At 48.9% G+C, this 24878-nt stretch overlaps 1 protein-coding gene across 16 annotated transcripts in view; it reads left to right on the top strand.

The window, feature by feature from the left end:
• The window catches only part of SGMS1 (sphingomyelin synthase 1), a 92002-nt gene that overhangs the window by 40508 nt on the left and 26616 nt on the right, over window positions 1-24878 (top strand). Inside the window, exons 1-3 of one of the 16 annotated variants that reach the window (XM_053948709.1) lie at window positions 2648-2757; window positions 6360-6577; window positions 15627-15876. The exons of 12 other annotated variants lie outside the window; for them this stretch is intronic. The gene's annotated coding sequence lies outside the window, so the exon portion shown is untranslated. Of the gene's footprint in view, window positions 1-2647; window positions 2758-6359; window positions 6578-15626; window positions 15877-24878 lie in introns of those variants that run through there. 3 more of the 16 variants (XM_053948710.1, XM_053948699.1, XM_053948712.1) reach the window with 3 other exon arrangements.

The following is a 24878-nucleotide window of genomic DNA, read 5'->3' as shown; positions in this document are numbered from 1 at the left end:
GGGATTTAATGCTTCCAGTACCAGGAATTAAATAGAGATTTAAAAATAAAAATATCCCCCCAAATCTCAGAAAGACTTTTGAACCAGCACAGGCAGGAGAGAATCCCCTGTGTGGATTATTTGCTCTCTTGGGTTTTGATCTTGTTTTATTATTTGCCCTAAAAATGTCCCAGGGTTAAAATTAGAATAATAAACATTTACCAAGAGAATTTTCTACGGTCAGCTTTCATTTAGCACTGAAAGCCCTGGAAAGCCTGGTCCATTTTGGGATGCTGAAGACAAAGTGAGATTTTTCCTGTTTTATTTTAGAGCTGCATGATGGAAGTGGAAACTTGAATTTTCCTTTATTTAGTAGTGTACCAAAACCAGTCTTTTGCTGTATAAACAAAGGGTCACATTCATAACAGCAAGGGCAGTGACTTAGAGGGGGAATATCTTGGTCTTGCAAGTGTTTAATGAATAATGGAGGTCTTTTGTGCCAAAATCTTCCTGAATTTGTAACATATTGACCACACAAAGTCCTGCAGCATTTCTTAGGCAAGAGGGAGAGCTGTTGTGTTCTCTCTGTCACACTGTCCTATTACATGGTGTGTTTGGGGAAGGAGCACTGTTCCTTTTGTCACCAGGTGAACAATCCTAAACTCTGTTGGGGTTTCTGTTGGGTGAGCCTGGGATGAAAAGCCTGGCTCTGCTGTGTTGGTTTTACGGTTGGTCACCATCCTTGCCCTCAGTGTGGGTGTAAAAATGTTCTCTGTGCTTCAGTTCCTGCTTTTTTTGATTCAGGACCACTCCAAAAATACATCTTGGCTATGTAGCTGCCTCAGGTGATATCTAGGCTTCTTTGGGGCAGGATGGAGTCCTGGCTGCCTCTGGATTGATGTGCAGTTTCCATATATAATTATTTCTCTTCGTGTTTATGCACCTGTGGTTTTATTTCTCTGGTTCCCTGAAACTTTGGCCAATTGTTCCTTTCTCTGCCAGTAGCATCCCAGGATCCTTAGGGTGGATCTCACACCAATGTGCTGGGCATGCAGCATCCCTGATTCCCCCTTGGTTTGCTTTGTTCTGGGTTTCAATACCAGCTACAACCTCCTGCTACCTTCCAGCTGGGACTCTTGTAGAGGAGCCACTCTTCTCCAGCAGGGTAACACAGAGACAGGGCTGGTGATGTTTTGCTGGCAGTGAGGAGATGAGTTGGGCTGTAATTAGCAGCCTCTCTTTTCCCTTGCAAGTCCAGAGTAGTTCTTTCTGTGTTTAGTTGGTTCTGCTTTATGGGGTTTTGTTCAGTATTAAACAGTAGCTTGTACTGCCCAAGAGAGAAGTCCTGTATAAATGGGATTTGTTGTGTGCCCTGAGTGGCACAGGTGTAAGACAACTCCTCAGCCTCCCCAGGAGGAGCTGCTTTGATGGTTGGAGATGCTGATCTAGTCTTCATGTTCTCAGCTGCAGGAATTTCAAAGATGAAACTGTGAGCTGAGAATCTGAGCCTTTGTGCAGATCTTTGCAGGGAGTGTCTGTTGTTTTCCCAGAAGAGTTAGAAGGAACCCTAAAGCCCATCCCATCCCACCCCTGCCATGGGCAGGGACACCTTCCACTGTCCTAGGCTGATCCAAGCCCCAAAGTCCAGCCTGGCCTTGGGCACTACCAGGGATCCAGGGGCAGCCACAGCTGCTCTGGGCACCCCGTGCCAGGGCTTGCCCACCCTCCCAGGGAACAATTCCTTCCCAATATCCCATCTAACCCTGCCCTCTGTCAGTGGAAGCCATTCCCTGTGTCCTGTCCCTCCAGTTATTAATGCAGGGTCTCTCTCCAGCTTCCCTGTGTCCCTTCAGGCCCTTGAAGGAGCTGTGAGGTCTCCACACACCCTTCTCACAGCCCCAGCTCTCCCAGCCTGGCTCTGTGGGGGGAGATGCTCCAGTTCCCTCAGCAACTCCATGGCCTCTCCTGGGCTCTCTCCAGCAGCTCCAGGTCCCTCCTGTGCTGGCCCCAGGGCTGGGGCAGCTCTGCATGTGGGGTCTCACCTGAGCCCAGGGGCAGAGGGGCAGGATCCCCCCCTCCCCTGCTGCCCACGCTGGGGCTCAGCCCAGGGCACGGGGGGGTTCTGGGTCCCAGCTCTCCCCCCCAGCTCCCCCAGGTCCTTCTCCAGGGCTGCTCTCAGACACTTCCTGCTCAACCTTTCGTGTTACACTAGAATCCAGCTCGATAGACCCAAGAGGAACAGTCCATAAAACCTTTCCCAGCTCCTGGATGGAACCATGGTATGCCTTAGGGCCATAGACCCTGCCAGAAAATGCACCTGCTTGGGGCAGGGCCTGGCCAGCTGACCCCAGCAGTCCCTTGTAATGTGGAGTGTCTGGGTTTGGTGACACCAGGCTGACACTGGGAAAACACCCATGGCAAGAAGCCAGAACTGTGGATGGCCTTAAACCCCTGTGAACCAATGCTTGCAGGGAGTCAGTTTAAAACTGCACTGGTGTCTTTTTTTTAGATGTGTGAAGAGACCTCGGATGCCCTGGCCCCAGCTGTGCCAGCTGCCACCACAGCAGAGCCCAGCTGGGCTGTCCCTGCTCTGCCCCCAGTGTATTTGCAAAGAGAGGAGAAGGAGGAGGAAGAGGAGGTGTGCTAAACTGAGAACCAGGCAAGGCAAATGCACTGACAGTTACAGAGAAACATGCTTTCTTGGGAGCTTTTGGACAAAAACCTGGATATTGCATGGACTCTTCCCTGTCCCTCCTTTCTAGGGTGAAATATTGATAGGTAAGACCAATTTTGTACAATTTTGCTGATGGCTCTCACTTGGCCTCTTTTTGCCAGACCATCTCCAGCTGTGGGAACAGGGAATGTTGGGCATTGAAAGAAATGACAACTTTAATTTATCTCTTGGCCTTAAAATAAAAAGCTTTAGTATTTCTGTTGTTTTACACCAGCAAGAAGTAGTTACCTGCTAAGTTAATGAAGATTTTGGCTTGTAAACATAAATGATATCCATGTCTGACTCTTCTTGCATTGTTATAATAGAGGATAATCATGCTCTGGTTTTTAGAGGTGTAACAGAGCATTTGTGGGGCTGAGGGCTTTTTTAAAGCATTCATCCCAATGGGGATGTTTGAGGAAAAAAAAGGCAAAAGGAAGGCAAAACTCGGGGGAGATGGAGACTGTAAGGGATCTTTATGGAATGTGAGTGATGAAACTCCTCGTGACTGGTCTGTTGATGTTGCCAGTCTCTGACCCCTGTGTCACATTGAGAAAGCAGAAGTGGAGTCAAACCACGGCCAAGGCGAGTGAGCAAGGGCTGGGAACTGAATCTCAGCCTCAGGAGTGAGACAGGGCACATGTCAGGTGCTCCTGCTGAGCTGGGCTGTGCCCTGTCAGCCTGTGACACTGGCACTGTGCCCTACTCAGGGCTGAGGTGCTGTTCTGAATTCCTGTGGCTCTCACAAATGATATCCAGGTTGTGAGAGTGGGCTGGCTGAAGGCTCCCAGGATCACAGCCCAGCTGAGCTCGGCATGGACCTCTGGAAGGTCACCTTGTCGAGCAGGGTCACCCAGATCTGCTTGTCCAGGGCCACTTGCCATATTCCCCCCAGTGTGTCCATGTCTCTTTCCCACTGAGGAGTGCAGAACTGGGCCCAGCACTTCAGGAATGGTGTCACCTGTGCTGAGCAGAGGGGAAGGATCACTCTTGTGATGCAGCTGGTGGTTTTTTTTTTTGCTGGGAGGGTGTTTTGCTGGCTCCTGGGAGCTTGTTGTCATCCAGACCCACAGGTCCTGCTTGGCAGAGCTGTTCCCAGTCTGTCAGCTCCCAGCCTGTGCTGGCTTCTGGGGTTATTCCCCCCTAGGTGGAGGAAGGACTCTGCCTTTCCTTTGTTTGAACACTGTGAGGCTCCTGCCTGCCCTTTGCTCCAGCCTTTTAGAGTTGATCCAAGTGGCAATGTGACCCTCTGGTGTACTGGCCACTCACCCCAGTTATTGTGTCACCAGCAAAGTCCAAGGGCACGCCGTGCATCCTCCAGGTCATTAAAAGAGGTTAAATTATTTTGGCTCTCATATCAAACCGTGGGAAGTGTCCTCCAACTGGACTTTTGTGGCACTGACCTCTCCCTGCTGGGCCTGCCCATTGGCCACTTTTCCACCCACCTCCCTGCCCTTCTGGCTGCTCCATACTTTGCCAGCTCATCTGAGGGTGTGAGAAGAGCCAGTGTTGAAAGTCTTGCCAAAGCCAAGACAGACAGCATCCTCTGCAATCCCTTCATCCACCAAGATTGTTTCATCCTAGGAGGAGGTCAGGCTGGTGAAACAGGATTTTTTCCCTTCATATGTCCATGCTGACTACTCCTGATCACCCTCTTGTCCTTCAGGTAACTGGAAATGGTTTCCAAAGTTCATCAAGTGTGGCCTCACAGTGACAGCAGCCAGCTCCTTCAGCACTCATGGATCCATCCCATCAGGTCCCATGGGATCAGCCTCCTGTCCCCTAACCTGATCCTCTTCCACTAAGGATAAGTCTTCCTTGTCTGGATTTCCTCTTTGGCCTCAGGGGCCTGCAGTTCCCAAAGGCTGGCCTCACTGGCACCCTTCACATCCCTTGCCAGATTCAATTCCAGATGTGTTTTGGCTCTCTTAGCCCCATCCCTGCCGCATCAGTGTTCCCAGATTCCTCCTGGATCACCTGACCTTGCAGGATCAGTGTTCCCAGATTCCTCCTGGATCACCTGACCTTGCAGGATCAGTGTTCCCAGATTCCTCCTGGATCACCTGACCTTGCAGGATCAGTGTTCCCAGATTCCTCCTGGATCACCTGACCTTGCAGGATCAGTGTTCCCAGATTCCTCCTGGATCACCTGACCTTGCAGGATCAGTGTTCCTGAGATTCCTCCTGGATCACCTGACCTTGCAGGATCAGTGTTCCCAGATTCCTCCTGGATCACCTGACCTTGCAGGATCAGTGTTCCCAGATTCCTCCTGGATCACCTGACCTTGCAGGATCAATGTTCCCAGATTCCTCCTGGATCACCTGACCTTGCAGGATCAGTGTTCCCAGATTCCTCCTGGATCACCTGCTCCTGCAGGATCAGTGTTCCCAGATTCCTCCTGGATCACCTGACCTTGCAGGATCAGTGTTCCCAGATTCCTCCTGGATCACCTGACCTTGCAGGATCAGTGTTCCTGAGATTCCTCCTGGATCACCTGACCTTGCAGGATCAGTGTTCCTGAGATTCCTCCTGGATCACCTGACCTTGCAGGATCAGTGTTCCTGAGATTCCTCCTGGATCACCTGACCTTGCAGGATCAGTGTTCCCAGATTCCTCCTGGATCACCTGACCTTGCAGGATCAGTGTTCCCAGATTCCTCCTGGATCACCTGACCTTGCAGGATCAGTGTTCCCAGATTCCTCCTGGATCACCTGACCTTGCAGGATCAGTGTTCCCAGATTCCTCCTGGATCACCTGACCTTGCAGGATCAGTGTTCCTGAGATTCCTCCTGGATCACCTGACCTTGCAGGATCAGTGTTCCTGAGATTCCTCCTGGATCACCTGCTCCTGCAGGATCAGTGTTCCCAGATTCCTCCTGGATCACCTGCTCCTGCCCTGCCCTTTGCACTTGGTCCTGATCAGGAGCTCTGTGCTCCTCTGTGGGCGCCTCCTGTCCCCTCAGCTCAATCATCTGCTTGCTGGGATGTTGTTCAGCCTGGAGGAGGTGATCCATTTACCAACCAGCTCTTTTGGGTCCCTTTCCTCTCCAAGCCCATGGGTTCTCCGACACACCCTTGAAGATGGTGCCAAAGCCTGTTCTCAACTCTAGGGCTGCAGTGCAGCTTTGTCCCTCAGCTCCTTCCTTTGAGGGCTCTGAATTCCATGGTCAGTGCGGCCAGAGGTGCCCAGACCTTCACATCCCGGACCAGCTCTTGCCTCTCTGTAAGGATGAGATCCACTCCCAGGGGCAGGAGAGAGAGATGAGATGGCTGAGATCCACTATCCCAGCGTGTTCCAAGCCCCATCCAGCCTTGCCATGGGCACTTGCAGGGATCCAGGAGCAGCCCCAGCTGCACTGGGCAATGGCCCCTGGAGCCCTGCAGGCTCTCCTGCATGCCCACCTCGGTGGGTGGCTGCAGGTGGCTTTCCTGGTGTTTATTTGGACGTGCAGCCGTGTGTGTGAGCTCCGGGGTGGCAGCAGAAATAGCACAGCTCCTGGCAAAAGCCGGGATATGTGAGAACCTCCCTCTCTGGATGGATGGATGCGATATTTCTCTTGGATCATTCAGCCCGGCTGTGGTGTCCAAGTCGAGGCTGTGCGTGTAGGTTTAGGAGAATAAAGGCTTTATTTCTGTCTGATATTCCCCTTCCTTGCGTGTTTCCAGTCTCTCCAGAAGGGCTGTGCTTCTCCCTCCTTCTCCTCTGCCTATTTATATCCGCGGTGACGTTGCAGGAGTGTTTGCTTTGGAAGAAATCTCTCCGTCTGAGCCAAATTGAAAGCGAACCTGCAGGAGAAAGCGTTCCTTTCTTCTCCTGCTGGGGAGAAGGGAGGCCTGGAGAGTCAGAGAAATTATCACCTGGGAAGGACAGGAAGCCTGGCAAGGTAAACGCCTTTTTCTGTTTGACTAATGCACTGACATCCACCCCCAAAACCCGTGAACTTCTCATTCTGGGGGGGCGGAGGCGTGAAACTCTGGGGTGGTTTTTAGAGAGGAGCTGTGAAATGAGTTGCTGAAAGCCTCCAGGCTCAGGACAACGGCTATTTAATAATCCAGCTAGATTTGTCTCTTCAGCTGCTTGCACGCACAGCTCAGGGGTTGCTGTCTCCCTCATCGGGTGATGCACAGCAGCTTTTCCTTCTCCCCCCTGCTCCCCCAGTATTGTGATTGCACTGTGGAAGTGATTTCCTTACAGTAAAACTGAATTTTGCCTCATCTGTAGCTTTCTAAGCCCTTCAGAACCCTGGCTCTGCAACTTCCCAAGCCTTTCTATTATTATTGATCTCGGTCTGAATCGAAAGTAAGGAATTTGGGTGATAGTTTTACAAAGATATAAACTGAATAGTCTGCATTGTGTTTGTAGCGTAGTTTGCAATATAAGGGCATTTACTTTTGCTTAAGGCCAGATTTTCTGACATCTGAAGCTGCATTTGCTACTTTTTGCTGCTTGTGAGCTGTAGAAGACACAGAAAGTAACACTTGAAGGTTTTGAAGTGCTCAGTATGAAGCTGAGCATGTTTGAGCCCTGTGTTTTTGCAGAAGTGCCAATCCCTCAGCAAATGTAACAGTCCAGCATAAATAAACAGCCAAGAAAGCAAGTCTGCCTCTCTAGAAAGTTGAAGTATTTACCTTCACCATTATACTCCCTATTAGATTTTTTTTTAACTCCTAACCAAATTGCATTTTTGTGATCTGTAATTGTAGGGGTAAAACCTCTGACAGTGATTTTTAGGAAACACAACAGACAGTGGAAGTTCTGTGGAGATGTTCTGGATTGGAGCTCTTTGGTGTGGATGGAGGAGAAATGGAGCTATTCTTGCTCTAGGAAATCGTGGGTGCAGCACAGTAGTACCCAAGTGAGGTCAGCCTTTGGGAGTAGTTACAGGTCCTTAAAAAATACCAGAGGTTTCTTTGACTGAGGGCATGGCAGGGATGGTGGTGTCCCCAGTTTGAGATACACACTTACCCCACGTAACTCCTGTGGAATCAGCTCTGTGATAACCTTGGGTAATCCATTGGGAATAACCATGAGGCAGCAAGGTATTACAGAATCACTGAATCATGGAATGGTTTGGGTTGGAAGGGACCTTAAATCCCATCCAGTGCCACTCCTGCCATGGGCAGGGACACCTTCCACTGTCTCAGGCTGCTCCAAGCCCCGTCCAACCTGCCCTTGGGCACTGCCAGGGATCCAGGGGCAGCCCCAGCTGCTCTGGGCACCCTGTGCCAGGGCCTGCCCACCCTCCCAGGGGACAATTCCTTCCCAATATCCCATCCATCCCTGTCCTCTGGCAGTGGAAGCCATTCCCTGTGTCCTGTCCCTCCATCCCTTGTCCCCAGTCCCTCTCCAGCTGTCCTAGAGCCCCTTTAGGCTCTGAAAGGTGCTCTGAGCTCTCCCTGGAGCCTTCTCCTCCCCAGGTGAACACCCCCAGCTCTCCCAGCCTGGCTCCAGAGCAGAGGGGCTCCAGCCCTTGGAGCATTTCCATGGCCTCCTCTGGACTCACTCCAGCACCTCCAGGTCCTCCTGCTGTCGGTATCAAGCAGAGTGAATCCCCTTGTCTCTGCTCCTGGAGAGGGGTTTTTGGTGTTTTGGGGTTTGAAAACACAAACATAATCTGTGTGTTGTGACTGGTGTCAAGAACAGAAATGCAAGTGCCAGCACAGTAAATGCCAGCCAAAATATTCATGATGAATGCCAAGGGAAAGGTATTTGGCCATGGCTTGGTTTAGCTGCTCTGTGTATGCTGCAGCATAATATGTTTGTGTTGGAAATATAAGTTTAGTTTAATTAGTGTGTGATTATGGGGATTTTTGAAAGAGTTTTGAATGAGTTAGAGATGGGACTTTTGAGTTGTTTCTGATGATGTTGGTTTATTTTTTAAATTTTTTTATAGGTAGGAAGGGTGAGTCTGGTTCATATTGCTACAGGATGGTTTAGAAAGTCACAAGACTTTTAGTTACAAGACCTTTTAAGGAGTTATTTACTAATAAAACACTGCTAATAAGGATATTTATGTTTTTGACTTAATTTTAAAATATTTTGTCTTATGGCTTTATGTTATCGTATAAGTTTTTTTAGTTAATTATGTTATAACACACAAACTTACAGTACTATATTTTAATCTCTTTATTTACTTTTGTAACTCCTTTATTTTTTTATATTTTAAATTCTAAACCACTAGTTTTTTTAAAATTTAGTTTAACATGTTCCTACTTTAAACTCTAAATCTACATTTTCACTTCTAATACTTAAATTCAAAATCCTTTCCCAAGATTTCAAATCAAATCCTATATTTAAGTCCAAACTTTAACTTACAAACCCAAAGTTCTAAAAGTTCCTTACATTTCAAATTCCAACACATGGTGAAGCCCAGACAGAGCAGGTTTCCAGAGCAGCTGTGGCTGCCCCTGGATCCCTGGCAGTGCCCAAGGCCAGGCTGGACAGGGCTTGGAGCAGCCTGGGACAGTGGAAGGTGTCCCTGCCCATGGCAGGGGGTGGAATGAGATGAGCTGTAAAGTCCCTTCCAATCCCAACCATTCCATGATTTTATGCCTTTTGTGGTCAAAGCTGCTGAGACTTGGCTTTGGTGGGAGCAGGATGAAGTTCCTTCAGGTCCCTGTTCAAGTTCCTGTTTGGAATTGTAGTGAGAGACATAATTCAGGTGCTTGTAGAAAAGTGTCCCTGCAAGAAATACGGGTTGGGACTTCATTGAACGTGGATTTTTTTAGGACATATGTGCCAGAAAGCAGAATTTTTATGGTCCTGGTAGAAGGACCAGGCTGTTATTTTTCATGCTTATGCAGAGCTTATGCTTGAGCATCTTTTAAGAATAAATTGGACTACAGGTCAAGGTTATAAAAATAAGGTTTGGCAGGCCTAATTTTTATTGCATTTTGCTCATTGGTGGAGATAAAAGTACAGTTAGGTTTTATCCGAGTGTCACCAAAAGCAGCCTTTGCTTGTGGTGGCATTGCTGCCTATTCCCTTTTTTGTAGGATGAGGTAAAGGGACATATAAACACACTTCCCCTGTAAACTTTTTAAGCCTTTGAGATTAATGGCTCTGGCTTCCTGAGCATAATCTGTTCTTTGAGCATAATCTGTTCTTTCCAGCTCTTAATTAAGGTCATCCTTAGAACCCAGGTGAACCTGTGGCCAGGGAAGTCACAAGAAGGAGGATGAGAGCTGGAATGATGGAATTGCACAGCTCACCCACGTGTAGAGCCCTGACACAGGATACTGGGAATACAACACCGTGCAGCCCTCACAAACAGCTCCTTGTCGCTCCTGATGAGATGTTCCCTTTGCCCTTGGGGCAGAGGAAGTGTATATTTGAATATTAATCCACATCGTGCTTATTAATGACAAAGGTATTGGATAGGCGGGGGTGTCAGGGCCGTTTAACCTTTGGATATTGACTGCCAGCTCTGTAGGGAAAAGGGAACTGGAGGCTGGGATGAACTGGTAATGGATGTTTTATCTTCAGACTCTTGGAGTGGAGTGTCTGTGGTTCTGGGTCTGCTGCCTGGCTGGGAGGGAGATGCTCCTGGCAGGAGCAGCAGGTGTAGGTCGGGTGTTTGGGATAACAAACAAACATCTCGCTGAAGAGCCCCAGGGAGTGGATTTCTCACTGCTTCCTGCTCACTGTGGTGTGCAAGCAAACGCTCAGGATGTGGAGACAGAGCTGATTTATTTTTAACAGGAAAAAACCCCCTCCACACCCACGAGCCCTGCTGTTGAACTTTAGCACCAAATATCATCCTGTATTAACTCTTGCTTTGTTTTTGGGGTTGTGGCTGGGTTTAGTTTTAGTTAGTTGGGATTTGTTGTTTTGAAATGTTTATTTTGCTTGATGTGTCTAAGGCCTTAAAGAACGCAGAACATCTGATAGTTCCAAACTGCTTGTATACAAAGCAGCAACTTGTCCCAAGGTGTGGGGCAAACAGCAAACTCTTTAGATGGAAAAATCTAAAGAGTAGGACACCAATCTTTGTCCCATTACACTATTTGGTGAGGAAACTATCTGTAGCAGAGGCCTTTGGGTTGAAATTTTGGGTTTGGAAGAGACAGAAACAAATCGGAATTTTGAGGCGGTGACTTTTTTAACTGGAGATTTTTAACACACCGGGGTGATGAGACTTCTGGGAGGGCAGAATAAGTGGATCACGGAGTTAGGAGTGGCACTTCCCAAGCTGGAAGTGCTGTAGTTGGATGTGGGATGCAGTCATGTGGGAATGATACCCTGCTCTGTGAAAAATGTTCTTATTGTTGAGTGGAGGGGTTTGAAAAGAGTGTCTCATTTCTATTTTTCTCTTATGGAAAGCTTCACTCTTCCAGGCTCAAAAGGGACCTCAGTGGTATTAAATTCTTGCTTTGATCTGGGCATGTGATTGCACATGCCCTGGATGGAATTGCCATTCCAGAGTGTTTTCCCTGGAGAGGTGCTGGGTGTTCAGCTCTGCAGAGCCACCCCTGGGGACGGTCCATGTGTTTCTCCACGCATCTAAAGGTCAACCATGACCTTGAATCAAAAAGAATAGAAGGCTGGGCACCTGGGACACACACATGATGAGCAGAGTGAGGATTTTATCTATTTAGATTAGATGAGAACTCCAGGAGCTGCTTGGATGATGAGTGGGACAGAGTGAAGACGCTTCACTGTGAGTCCTGTATCCTGGTGGACCTTCAGGGGTTTGGGATCCCACTGCTGCTCCTGCCATCCCTTTTGGAGTCCCATGTGTGCTCAAGGAACGTGTGTGATCCCTCAGAGCCGTCCCAGCGGGTGCAGCCCCGTGGCTGGGGGTTTGTAGGGAATGGGAGTGGACTGGGGGTGCCCGGCATCAGCTCAGCCAGGCAGAGCATCCCAGCTTGCAAAACTGCTGCGACAGCAAAGGACACCCACGTGTCCAAACACAGAGGCACGAGGTGTTTCTTAACTCCCTGCTGAACCAGGAACAGGAGGAGCTTCCAGCTGATTTTCCAGAGGATTCTGGTTTGCTGCCAGCGTTTAAAATACACCTTCACTCTTGCTGGAGCACATGATGCTGAAATGGGAGGAATTCTGCTCAGGGAACTCAGTTCAACTTGCAGGCAAGGCTGAGCTTTTTATAGGGAGAGAGGGAGAAGAGTGGTTTCCTGCGGACGTTGCTCTGTGAGTCACAGGTTACATGACACAGCATTCCTCCCGGGAAACTTAATTGCTGGAACTGATGAGCACATCAGGCTCTGGAATCTCCCTTTGTGCCAGCAAACACACCTAAGCACTTCACCTCGTGCTTCTGGAAGTTGTTCTGATAGTACTTCAGAGATTTTAAATTAAGCTGTTTCGTATTTTTTAGTTTCTTTCAGAACCCCATTAACGTAAATATTTTTAGTTTCAAAAGCAACTGTCCATTAACAGCGTTCCACATAAGAAGTTGTAATGGCAGTTAATGCTGTAACACAGATGAAATAATAATTATTATTTAATTACACATGTAATAACAAAGTTTCACATTACTTCCCTAAGTGTTTTAATGCAAACAAAGGTCAGAGTAGCTTTATAATGCTCCTGTAGCACATTTTTTCTGATGTGTCACTGACCAGGACAAGTTACTTGAACGGACAGACAAAAAAAAAAATACTTTGAAGGTTTTTCGGGATACATGAGGTGGATGTATAGATTTACATTGCTGGTGTGAAGCCCTTTGAACACATCAGCTGGGCTGGCCCTGCTGAGGAACCTCCCAGGGCCGTGTCCAGTTCTGGGTCCCCAGTCCAGGAAGGACATGGAGGGGCTGGAGCGTGGCCAGGGCAGGGAACGGAGCTGGGGAAGGGGCTGGAGCCCCAGGAGCGGCTGAGGGAGCTGGGAAGGGGCTCAGCCTGGAGAAAAGGAGGCTCAGGGGGGACCTTGTGGCTCTGCACAACTCCTGACAGGAGGGGACAGCCAGGGGGGGTCGGGCTCTGCTGCCAGGGAACAGGGACAGGCCAAGGGGAAACGGCCTCAAGCTGTGCCAGGGGAGGCTCAGCTTGGACAGCAGCAGGAATTTCTGCATGGAAAGGGTGCTCAGGCCTTGGCAGGGGCTGCCCAGGGAGCTTTGGAGTGCCCATCCCTGGAGGTGTCCCAGGAAGGGCTGGAGTTGGCACTCAGTGCTCTGGGCTGGGGACAAGGTGGGCACTGGGCACAGCTGGCACTCCATGGGCTGGGAGGGATTTTCCAGCCTCAGTGACCCTGGGGTTCTGAGCAGTTTTTTCTTGCTTGCCCAAGATTTTCATTGCCACCCTCAGTGCTGGATTTCATCTGCTAATACACAATTCTTTTCTGATGGGTAGGGGAAAAGGGGGCTCAACATAATCTCACTGTTTTTGATGTTTAGGCAGATTTAAGCTGTCAAGGCAAGGAAGGCCTTTCTCCAGGCCTTTGGAAGGACATTCCAAATGCATGTGGTGCTTGAATGATCAAGACACATCAGCACTGGAGCTTGGTAGCAGCCCTTTCTCCTCAGTGCCAGCAGTAAATCTCAAATCTGTTTTTTGTCACATTGCTCATGTTCTGGTGGGAAAGAAGCAACATCTCTGTGGCCATCTCTATTCTTCTGGCGTTTTTCAGGCGACTGTCACTCTCCTGTTGAAGCAGGATGGGGGAAGGTAGAGGTGAAACAGCAACAGCCACTGAACTGAGGGCAGCAGTCCCAGATACTAAGTCCTATAGAAAGAAAATTATGTCATCAGCTCAGGCTGTCCTCTCTTTCAGCCCTTAGGCTAAATATGTCCTGGCTGGACTGTGTAGGAGAAAAAAAAAAAAAAAAACCCTTCTTTGCAGATCCAGTGGAAGAGTTCACTGTGTTTCTTTTTATTTTTTTAGGGCTTTACAGGGTGTTATGTTGTATCTGTCTGGACACATGCAGTATTTAAATGCAGTATGGTTGAAAAGGTGTTCTCACAGCACACTTTTAATTACCTGTAATACTTGTCCAACTGTCTTCTCTTCTCCCTTCTGGCCCCACCTGACTCGTGGGAACACAGGGCTGGCTTTGTTACGTGCCTTGAGGTCACTGAACTCACACAGGCCTGGATCATGGGGGAAAAAATATTGCTAAGATAAGATCTGCTGGAGAACACAAGAGCATTTCTGTCAAATATGAATGCATTTATTGTCTGGAGGGAGTTACTGAGTTGGCCTCTGGCCTCACCAGGTGACTTCTGCTGTCCTGAGAAGTGTGTGAGGGCCCAAAGTAGACACGAGTGTTGTCAGCATAACAAGGAGTCCTTGGCTTGTGGCATCTTCTAATTAAGCTGTAGATTCCTAATATATATTCTCAGTGGGAGGGATTTACAGGATTGCTACCGACCGAATTACGTCTAGGGAATCTTCAGGTGATGAGCAATTACTGTTCTCACCCCAGAATCCTTCCTGGAAAGGGGGGCCAGGTTGGGCAGATGACATCTGTTGACTGTTACAGAGAGCTCAGTTACTAAAAGACTGCTGGGAAAAAATACAGAGCTCACTGGTGCCTCATTCCATGTCTCCTCAGATTTTAAATAAAATTGGCTGAGTTGGACTTGACCATGGGCCATTTTTAGGTGTGTAAACTTTGTGGAGGAGCTGATGGTGAGCACATTGTTCCACTGGATACTTGGCTGTCTCCATGTGTTAGGAACAAGCGCTTCTGGGCTGTATTCAGGGGCATGGATCTATTAAAAAACTCCTTTAAAATACTTGTTTTCTGTATGATATGATGAGTGTGGAAGGATTTCTTCGTGCAGCTTCTGAAAGTTCTTTTTCCACCCTGTGCTTCTTCGATGTGGCTCTGCAGATTCCTCGGTATTCCTGGCAACAGGCTCCTTCTCTGGGGATGGAGCTCAGAAAATTTGATGCTGCTATTTGTTACTGCCGGTGCCTGTTTTTCACTTTCCACATTATTTCATCTGTGGAGTGGAAGCAGGCTGCTTACTATGCCTCTGACTTCACTCCTGGACAGTGTCTCTGTTGGATCCAGCAGCCAGCAGACTCGGGAGAGTCCATGCTGTGCTGGAAAACACTGCCAGTGCTGCTCATCCCATCAGTCTTCCCAACATGACTCAGCCTGCTTTGTGTTGTGGTTTTGTACCGAATTACAGCAGCTCCCCGCTGTCCCAAGGCAGTGGCCAGCAGACATCCTCTGCTCCCTCTCACCTGGGATGCTTTCACCAGCCTTTCCCGCTGGATCTGTGGGCAGGAGGTCCTGTGTGCTTCCAGTCCTTGCTGTGGCCTTTGGGATAGAGGCTGGATGCCAGCCCTCGGGGCTGGTGATGCTGCCTGGCCAGGGACTCTGCTGCTGGTGGCAGCAGTGGCATGGAGCCAGAAAATTCACGGAAAGCTTGGGGAATTGGTTGTTTTGCTTCGTGTTAGTGTGGTGGAACACGACTTTTCTTTTCGGTGGAGGTTTGTTTTTTTTTTTTTTTATTTGTAGAGTAGGACTTAACATCTGGTACTCATATATACTGGAAAAAAGGAATCCTTCCTCCCTGCAGTGACTTTTTCAGCTTTCAAAAGTTACACTTAATGAAAGCGTTCTGCACGTACAGTAGGAATCAGCAGACTGAACTTCGGTGATGTACCTACTTCCCCGTGGTTTAGGTGCTGTTTTCAGCTTTCAAAAGTGACACTTAATGAAAGCGTTCCACGCGTACAGTAGGAACCAGCAGACTGAGCTTCGGTGATGTATCCATTTCCCCGTGGTTTAGGTGCTGTTTGCCGGTAGAGCAGCACTGCCGGGAACTGTTGCACCACCCGCGGCTGGGCTGGCACTCCCGGCCTCCTCCTCCTCCTCCCGCTGTTCCTCCTGTGGCGGGCGCTCCGTCCCCTCCTCTCCCGGTGCTGACGCGGTGGCGCGCCCGCGGAAGGAGCGGCGGGAGCGCTGTCGCTCCGTCCCCTCTGCATCTCCGTTCACCTCTCCCCATTCCCCTCCGCAGGCGCTTCCCGCGGGGCTAGCGAGCAGCTGGCAGAGGAGCACTGAGGAAGCCCAGCCCGGGGGAAATTGAAAGGCAGCTTTGAACGCGAAGGAAGTCGGGGCTGGCGAAGGAGGCGCGGGCGCGCTGCGCGCTCCGGGAGTGGCCGCGCCGCCGCCGTGTCCCCGTCCTGGTGCGGGAGCGGCGCGTCTGCCTGCAGCTGCAAGAGGAAAAGCCGCGTGTTCTGCTGCTCTCTGCCGCCTCATTTCCAGGAGTGAGTAGCTCTCCTCTCCGGATGGTCCCGTTTGAGCGTAGAGGAGTGTTTGGCTGCTGCTGGACGGCCGGGGGCTGCGTTTGGGGAGCCACAGAGGGGCTTGGATGCAGTCGGGTCTACAGCACAGCTCTGGGGAGTTGGTTGTCTTTCTCCTTCGGTGACTTTTTTGAAAGTGGCGCTTAAACTTGTGGTTACTTTGTTGTTTGCTGCTTGGTTTTAGTCTTGGTTTTTAGTTTAGCTTGGAGTCTTTTTTTACTAGAAACCAGCCAGGCTTCCAGCATGTGGGACAGCAGTGACCTGCCGGTGGCTCGTTCCCCAAATTGTGTCAGGGTTGTGTTTCCATCAGGCAGCTTCATCTCCTGCTGGGGCACGGACTCTCCCCCTGGTTTCTGGGTTTGTAGTTTCTTTGCAGCACACCTGTGGGAGATAACCGGAGTTACACAGCGTGGCAACGGCGTTGCCTGCACAAACTGAAAACCAGGGACAATCTGCTGTCCCTTTTGGCACCTCGGGCAGCTCTCCCCACTCCTGACCGCCCCCCTCCCCCCCCTTGACTGCTGCCAGATATCCCCAGGGCAGTTGTTTGCGGTGTTTGTATGAAGGAACAAGAAGGTGTTTTAGACTTTCTGTGATGCCCTAGAGCGGCTGTGCCTGTGCTGTGTCCGCGTGTGTCACGGTGTCACCGCTGCCCCACGGCGTGAGCACAGCTGTGGTTGTACAGCAGGGTGGCCCTGGGTGTGGAGAACAGCCCGTGAGTCACTGGGAGAACACAGAAATCCTCTCGCAGGGCACTGGGGGAACAGACCTTTATCCGTGAGCTGTGCCCTGGATTCGCTGCGGAGTCTTTCCAGGGGCTGTGATCCTATTTGTGCGTTTTGGGCACAGCCGCCTTTTCTGCTCATCCTAAACCTCTTTGGAACTCAATGCTTTAATCTGGAAGCTTTATAATAGATTTAGAGCAATGAGTCAAGGTTTTTTTTTTTTTTTTTTTTTTCTTCTGGGGAAGAAACTAAACCAAACTGCCTGCAGTGGCTAATCTGTATGTGTTTTTGGTACATATATTTGTGTATATGAACACACAAGTGTACACACACTCGAGACATTGGTTTTTAGGCTGTGTGTGTAAAGATGGGCATGTGTGTCCATAAAAAATGTGGTTTTATAGCAGGATGGTGTCAGCAAGCTGAGAGGAGCATTAATTTCTTCCTGCTCTGTCAAGTAATACCCTGCCTTCTTCATTTGCCAGTTGATTTGGTTATGCAAAGGCAGGAAAACAGACCATAACAAAACCACTCTTATCTAATCTGCTTAACAGCACTGTCAGGTAAATCATTAACCCACAGGCCTGGTGCCTGTAAAAGATGTTAAAGAGGTTTCCTGCCCCTGAAACTCCCCTTTTCCAGAAGGTAAGAAATGAAATTATTTGCAGATCTTGATTTCATACGTGAGTGTTTGCTGCTGCCGTGGTTTCTGTGCCTGTTAACAAAGTGCTGTAGTCCAGTGGGTTAGTGATGGGAGAGGACCTGCTCACCCTGCGGTCTTTTTCCTAAGAGAGCAGCTCCAGCTAAGGCAGAGGGAAACACAGCATTTACTTACTTGTAAACACTGTCATTCATTAATGAAATGTAATTTCACGTGGGTTTATGGCTGATGGAGTGTTTTGCTCAGCAGCTTCGTTTCCTGGCATCCTGTGATTCAAATCCATTTGAGCTGAGAAGATTTGCTGTGGGTCTTGCTGTGCTTAATTCCACACCAGGCTTCTGTTTTAGTTGACTTTTGTTTCTGTAGGCATGTAAGTGATGGGTTTCTCTGAAGCATTAATACTTAGAGTCTGTACAGTCCTGTCTGCAGTCACTTTATGTTTTGATTGATTGTGTTGGCAGCGAGTCTGTTTTGTGTGAGTAACTTAAAGCATGGAAAATCTGTAGCACATGGACAACAGCAGAAATAGCTCCATTCGTGATGTTTGCAGACGTTGCCCGAACAAAAGAAAAAGGGTTCAAGAAGGGCTTAAGCTGTTCTAGCTGCCCATGTCCAAGAGCATGACTCAAAACTTCCAGCTAAACTCCTCTAAGCTCCCTGAGTCTGTGTTGGAGTTGTGCCTTTCCCCCCTGCCAAGCTGGGTCTGTTTCAAGTGCCAGACTCTCAGCCTGGCTCTCTTCTGCCAAAGGTCTGCCTGGTCCTACCAGGGCATTTTCAGGCATCTCCAGGACCAGAAAATGGGTCCAATTGGAGGGCACAGCTCAGAAAGCCGGACCTCACTTTCAGTGCTAGCCCATGCCCCAAGTGCTGTGTGCCCAAGTTTGGCACGGCTCAGTGCCCTGCAGAGCCTGTGCTCTGCGTGCCCAGCTTTCCAGCTGCCTGGGAAAGCTCCAGACTGCTGCTCAGCAAAGTGCCCTTTTTGCTTGGTTAACTTTACAGCCTGGCTGCACATTAGCTTTTTAAAGCTGAGCTTTTTAAAGTTGCTCTCCCGTGTGAGGAGAGAATTCGGGGGTTGCTGTGTGTCTGACACCAAGTGCCTGCGGGAGGAGATATCCAAACCTGGAGGAGAAGGTGACTCCAGACCTTTCCCCAGGAGGTTTGAGCTTGTGGAAGGAGGTCTCTGTGCTGGGGACACCCCAGCAAATGTTCCCAAGTGCTGTGTCAGGTGGTGATGCTGCCTTGCGGAGGGCAGGTGCTCCCTCCTCCCTGTCCTGGGGGATCTCAGTACAGGAGCAGATCCATGCTCTGGATCCTTGCTGGAGCCTTCCTCTTTTGAGTTTTTAGGGACAAGAGGTGCTGATGAGATCTCAGCCAGTTGAGGTGTGAGCCATGGTCCTTTGGGTAACCAGGTTGCCACACTGTGTGCAGTCAGAGCTGTTGTGGCCACGAGGGACAAGGAGAAAGGAGCACACCTCGGCAGTGTCCCTTGTGCACTGTCCTCTGGCCTGATGATGGTTTTTTGCCAGGAAAATTGCCCTGATGGAGCACTCTGTTGTCTCCAGCTGCTTTCTGCAGCTGTCTGCATGGCAGAGGAGGTGGGGAAATGACTCTGGTTAAAAATAGAAAGGCAGATTAGGAAATGTGAGGTATGGTTTCAACATCCAGCAGGGCTGCTCTCACAACTCGCTGCTGCCACCGAAAGGGGAAGGACTTGCTCGTGCTCTTTGCCTGCAGAAAACCAGGAAAAGAGCAGGTTTTCCTGCAAAAAAAAAAAAAAACAGGAAAAAGAGCAGGTTTTCCACCGTGGAATTACCCAGGCACAGGAGAGGAGGAGGGGGATGCCTCTGAGAAAAGCTTGTTGAGCTCTGCTAGCACAGGTGACACAGTCCCAGGTGTGCAGACACTGGAATTCAGGTGAAGGCTCCCATTGGAAAGGCTGGGTTTAAACTCATCTGGGTTACTCTGCCCAAGTTAAGGACAAAGATTTAAGGAGATTTACTCTGTTCTTTGAATTGTTCTTATTCTGCTGTTTTATGAGGAGAGTTCTACTTGGGGAAAAAAAAAAAAGAAACAACAAAACCAAAAAATACTGAGGGTGTGATTTCACTGAATGTGAATGTGTAATATGACACTCTCAGAAGAGACTTTATTTTGCAATAAGTGTGTGAAGTGTCAGGAGGAAGAGTCAACAGACAAGCCAAGGGGAAATAACATGTGCTTTGGAAACCCAGGACTTTCAAAGTGCTGCTTTTAGGAAGTGTTCACTGTACAGTGTTTGTCACCAGCCTTTAGTGTTTATCACTGTTCCTTTTGGTTATTGCTGGTCCTTTTGATAGATTTTTTGTTGTCTTTCCTTAAACAACTGAATTTCTAAAATTCAGTCAGGAAAACCATTATTTTCTTTGTGAAAAGTTTGTTTCCTGATGCTTTTTTTTTTTTTGTCTTTGGTTTTGGGGGTTTGAGTTTATTTTTATTTGCATTCTTTAACTTTTTTAAAACTCTTTATCAGCCTTTAGAACAGTTTGAGTTCTCCTGCTTCTCCTTGGTTCAACTCCTGTTGTTGTAGCACTCCCAGCCACACACTGATAAACAGTGACCCATTCTGTACAGTGTTGAGAAAGAGATATCCAGGGGCATTTCAGATATCCTGGATATCCATCCTAGGCAGATCCTAAAACCCAGAATGCATCTTGTACCAAGCATTCCCTGCAAAGTATTTGGTGAAGGGACTTACAGCAGTTATTTATCATAGCTAAAGAATGTTTATCTAATGCTTAGTTCAGAAAACCTGTCACATTTCCTGGGCAAATACTTTGAAGACAAACAGCATTTATTCATTTTGAGAAGCTGTGAAAACAAGGTGGAATTCAGTATCAAGTTAGAGTTTACCTTTACCCGGAATTGTTCTACCTTTTAAAAAAGTGAATTTAAGAATTGAAGTTACACTTCATCCTCTGAAAAAGAATGTTGAAGACAAGCAGGTATTTTTACTCAGTTAAGTTTCATAACACTTCAGTGTGATTTTTCAGGAATTACTGGGCTGCTTTTCATAACCAGGAGTAAAACTTCATTGGTCTCAGTGATAAATATAACACTGTTTCCTTGTAAATTTAAAAGATCACTTCAGCAGTCAAGCAGGTTTTTCACCACTAAGAATATGGGTGCTGTAATACTCGATTATTTTTTAAAACAATGAAATTGAGCACATTTGACCCCAGTTTATTTGTATTGGAGAAGCTGATGCTTTGGGACTGTTGGGTATTAACATCCAGGATGAGAAGGATTTAGTTGGAAGACCACCAGCAAGTGAGTTTTGGTGTAACTTTGATTTCAGTTACTTCATCTTCCCACCTTTCTGGATTTTTTTTTCCATATTATTTCTAACTCCTTTGGTGTTTTGAAGTTTTCCCTTTTCATCTCAGCCACCTGCTTTGCTCTGGGGAGATTGGTTTGTCTGTTCTAAACCAGTCACACCCCACCTAAATCCTGGCATTGTTCAGCTCTCTCAGTGCGTTTGGACATTGTACTGAGGTACATTTTGATATTATACTGAGGATATTGTACTGAGCAACAAAGAACAACCCCACCAACAGCACAGGCTGGGGGGAGCTGCTGGAGCAGCTCTGTGGGGAAGGACCTGGGGAACACCGAGCTGTCCCTGGGCCAGCAGAGGGTCCTGGGGAACACCGAGCTGTCCCTGGGCCAGCAGAGGCTCCTGGGGACACCGAGCTGTCCCTGGGCCAGCAGAGGGTCCTGGGGGACACCGAGCTGTCCCTGGGCCAGCAGAGGCTCCTGGGGGACACCGAGCTGTCCCTGGGCCAGCAGAGGGTCCTGGGGACACTGAGCTGTCCCTGGGCCAGCAGAGGGTCCTGGGGACACCGAGCTGTCCCTGGGCCAGCAGAGGGTCCTGGGGACACCGAGCTGTCCCAGGGCCAGCAGAGGGTCCTGGGGCCAAGGAGGCCAATGGGGACCCTGGGGCAGCAGGAGAGCATTGGCAGCAGGTCAGGGAGGGATCCTGGCCCTGGAGGCACCTCTGGAGTGCTGTGTCCAGCTCTGGAGCCTCAGCAGAGCAGGGCCAGGAGCTGCTGGAGCTGAGCAAGGGCCTGGAGCATCTGGGTGCCCAGGAAAGGCTGAGGGAGCTGGGGCTGCTCAGCCTGGAGAGGAGCCCCAGCTGAGAGGGGCCCTCAGGCCTGGCTGTCCCTGTGTGCAGGGAGGGGCAGAGCAGGGCCCAGGCTCTGCTCCGGGGCCCAGCAATGGCACCAGAGCCACGGGCAGGGCCTGAGCCCAGCAATTCCCCCTGCACAGGAGGCACAACTTCTTCCCTGGGCAGTGCCCAGCCCTGAGCACATTGTGCACAGAGCCTGGGGGCTCTCCTCTCTGGGGCTGGGGCAGAGCTGTGTGCACACAATGCTGTGCCCTGTGCTCTGGGATGGCCCTGCTGGAGCAGGGAGGTGCCACCAGTGCCCACTGAGCTCCCTCAGCCTCAGCCACCCTGGGATGCTGTGATCTGTCCTGGGCAAACCTTGAGAAGCTTTACTTTGTGTTAATACAGTTGCAGAGAGAGAGGGGACATGTTTCAGGTGGAGAGGGGATCTCTAGTTTGGGTGGAGTTATGAAAAGTGATATTGCAAAAGCCAAATGAGAAATGAAAGCAGCTTTCTGCTGTGTTTGCCTTCACGGATCTCCTTGGAGTTTCTGGCAACAGAAGTGGTGCAACTGTTTGTTGAGAACAGGATTTTGGAGGAGGGAAGAAGTCCTTCTGGGGAGCTGAGAGTGAAGCCTCATGGCCCAGAACAGTTTGCCCCTGGTTTAATTTCTGAGCTGCTAAATTTACATCAGCACCTCTCTCCCAAACCACATGTATTCTAAATAATAGCAATATAACTGTTTAGCACAGGGACTATTTGCAAACATTTTTCTCTCTGTGTGGTGGCCTGGCTTTTATCAGATGTGAAGGGAAAGGTGGGGAAGGAATGGATGTGGTAATTCTGGGTTACTTAAGCTAAGAGCACTGGGTTACTGATTTGGATTTATCTGGGAGAAAAGTGACCCGGGCTCGGAGTTTTGTTAATGTTTAATGTTGTGTAACGTTCTGCCCAGGCATAATTGAGCCATCAGTGCAGGAGTGATCCCGTTGGAGGGGTTTATTGTGAGTGATTACAGAGCCTGCTGTGGCTTTCGTTTCACTGCAGCCTGAGCTCATTGATGAACAGGGTCATCATTTATTTACAGTTCTTGGGATCCTTTCACACTGATTCTCCTTCTTTTGGGTAGGGAGGAGGATGAGGAGACACCACAAAGTTATCTAAAATACTCTGCCCTCTCTTTCTGGTGGTGGTTTGGCATTTTCCTGGTTTTAGCAGCCTCTCCACTTTCTCCTGATCCTGGTGATTTTTCATCTGGATTGTGCCACTGGGCTGGAAAGGGTCTGGCATGTGGGGCTGGGAGAAGCCTCAAAGGATGGAGGAAAGGAGAGAAGGAAGAACAGACTCTACTGAGATGGAAAGAAAAATAAGGAAGAAAAAAACCAAAGAGCACAAACACCCCTGCTTGTTCTTGTCTAGGTCTCAGTTTGAGATGAATGCTCCTGATTTTTCTTTGTGATTTCCCTGATTTTGTGAGATTCCTGCACAATGCAGTTTGCCTCCATACTCTGCCATGCAGAGAGGGAGTCCTGCCTAAAATGTATCTTTGAAAACAGGGCGAGCAGAAGCTGCAAAGAGCAGCTGTGGCTGCCCCTGGATCCCTGGAAGTGTCCCAGGCCAGGTTGGAGCAGCCTGGGGTAGAGGATGGAACTGCATGGGCTTTAAGGTCCCTCCCAACCCAAACTGTTCTGGGATTCTGTGAAGTGATTTTATGTTCAGAAATAACTTTGGGCATGAAGATTGCTTTCAGTTCTGTTGAACCTCTGAATAATCAGAGGAGGAGGCATCCACAAGCTGAGTGTTAGGGCAGACTTGGCAATTTCTGGATCTTCAGTGGGGACCTGTTGAGCTTTGTACTCCTGTCAGGTAGGAAAGAGCAGTGTGAAGTCCCTCAAAGACCTGAGCACCACTGGCTTGAAGCTTTGCATGTCCTCCATGTAAATTCACTTACACAGAATTCAGAGAATTCTGAAATTCGGAGAATTTCACTTACAGAATTCAGATAATTCAGTTACACAGCTGAGCAGAGTCTTCATCCTGAGCTCATCCATCTGCCTGCAAGATCACTTCAAGTCCACTTTGAAAAAAGGTAGTCCAAAAATACTTTGGGCCACATTTTCACAGTGGAAAGTGGTTTTCAGCTACTTAAAAGGTTGTCCTGACTGAACTTAGAGGTTGTTGTCTGCCACCAGCTGTCTGAAAGCTGCTGTGCCTTTTCAATCAAGTTGTACAAACACAAAAAAGGCAAGATATTGTGCATTGTAAGCAGCAGTATTATTTGTCAGTCAACTGCCTGAAATAAAAAATCTCAAGAAACAAGAGATGGCAGTGAGGGGGGGCAAGTTTTCCATAAAGTAGCTATTACTCCTCCCTAGAGAAATTTGCCAAAGCAACACTTGTAACTGCTAACACTTGAAATTGTAAAGATGTTGTGTTTGTGTGGCAAAGCTCTGGAAAACAGATACAGCAGTGAGTTTCAACAGTACTGTTGTGGTCCCAGGCAGGGAAATCAGACGGAAAGGACCATTTTGGTCATTCTGGCTGAATTCCCAATGAGGCCCTGGCACAGGGTGCCCAGAGCAGCTGGGGCTGCCCCTGGACCCCTGGCAGTGCCCAAGGCCAGGCTGGACAGGGCTTGGGGCAGCCTGGGACAGTGGGAGGTGTCCCTGCCATGGCAGGATGGGTTTTATCAATTCCACACCATTCTGGGATTCTGTGCTGTGCCATCCCATCCCAGTTGCTGTGTTTGGTGGAGGCCCACACCAAAATCATCTGATGTTTGTCTTGAGGCTTGATTCTGCCTTTCACCCATCTGGCCTGACTAAATAATACATGAACTAAAGTGGTTTCTGCTATTTTTAGGCAGTGCAGATCACAAAGGTGAACATAGATGCAACATTTCTTAATATCAAACTCCCTTGCTTGCTGACTGACCCCAAATTCTGTGCCCCCCCTTAGGGGACACAAGTCCCCTTGTCCTCAATGATTTATGCAGCATCTACAATAACAGGGCCTGTTGCTTTCGGACGTGTGTGCATTCATATTTTATGTCTCTGCCTGCCCTTCATGTTTTATTTACTGGAGAGTGTAAGGAAATTGGTTACTTGGCAAAAAGTGGCTTTTAATGGGCTAAGGAGCTCCAGGTTTTCCTGAATTTTGGGCTGGCGCTGTGTCTGCTCTGCTCCCCAGGGGCTATTCCACTGCTTCTCAAGAGCTTTCTGTATATTGATCCTTCCTCCTTGCTCCTCCAGAAAGGAAGGAGAGCCTGCAGCCTTGCTGCTGGCAGCCTGTCTCCTGCAGATCGTGTTTGGGGAGGGCAAGAAATCCCAAAACCAGACAGGAACGTGGTCTCCTTGTGCTGTCTAAGAGCTGCTGGCTTTTGTGGGCTGAGCTCAACCATGTCCCCATTAAATCTGAATTTACATGGTGCCATAT

Source organism: Vidua chalybeata, chromosome 8 (assembly GCF_026979565.1).
Source record: "Vidua chalybeata isolate OUT-0048 chromosome 8, bVidCha1 merged haplotype, whole genome shotgun sequence".
Taxonomy (NCBI): domain Eukaryota; kingdom Metazoa; phylum Chordata; class Aves; order Passeriformes; family Viduidae; genus Vidua; species Vidua chalybeata.
This window is presented reverse-complemented; position numbering and strand designations above follow the sequence as displayed.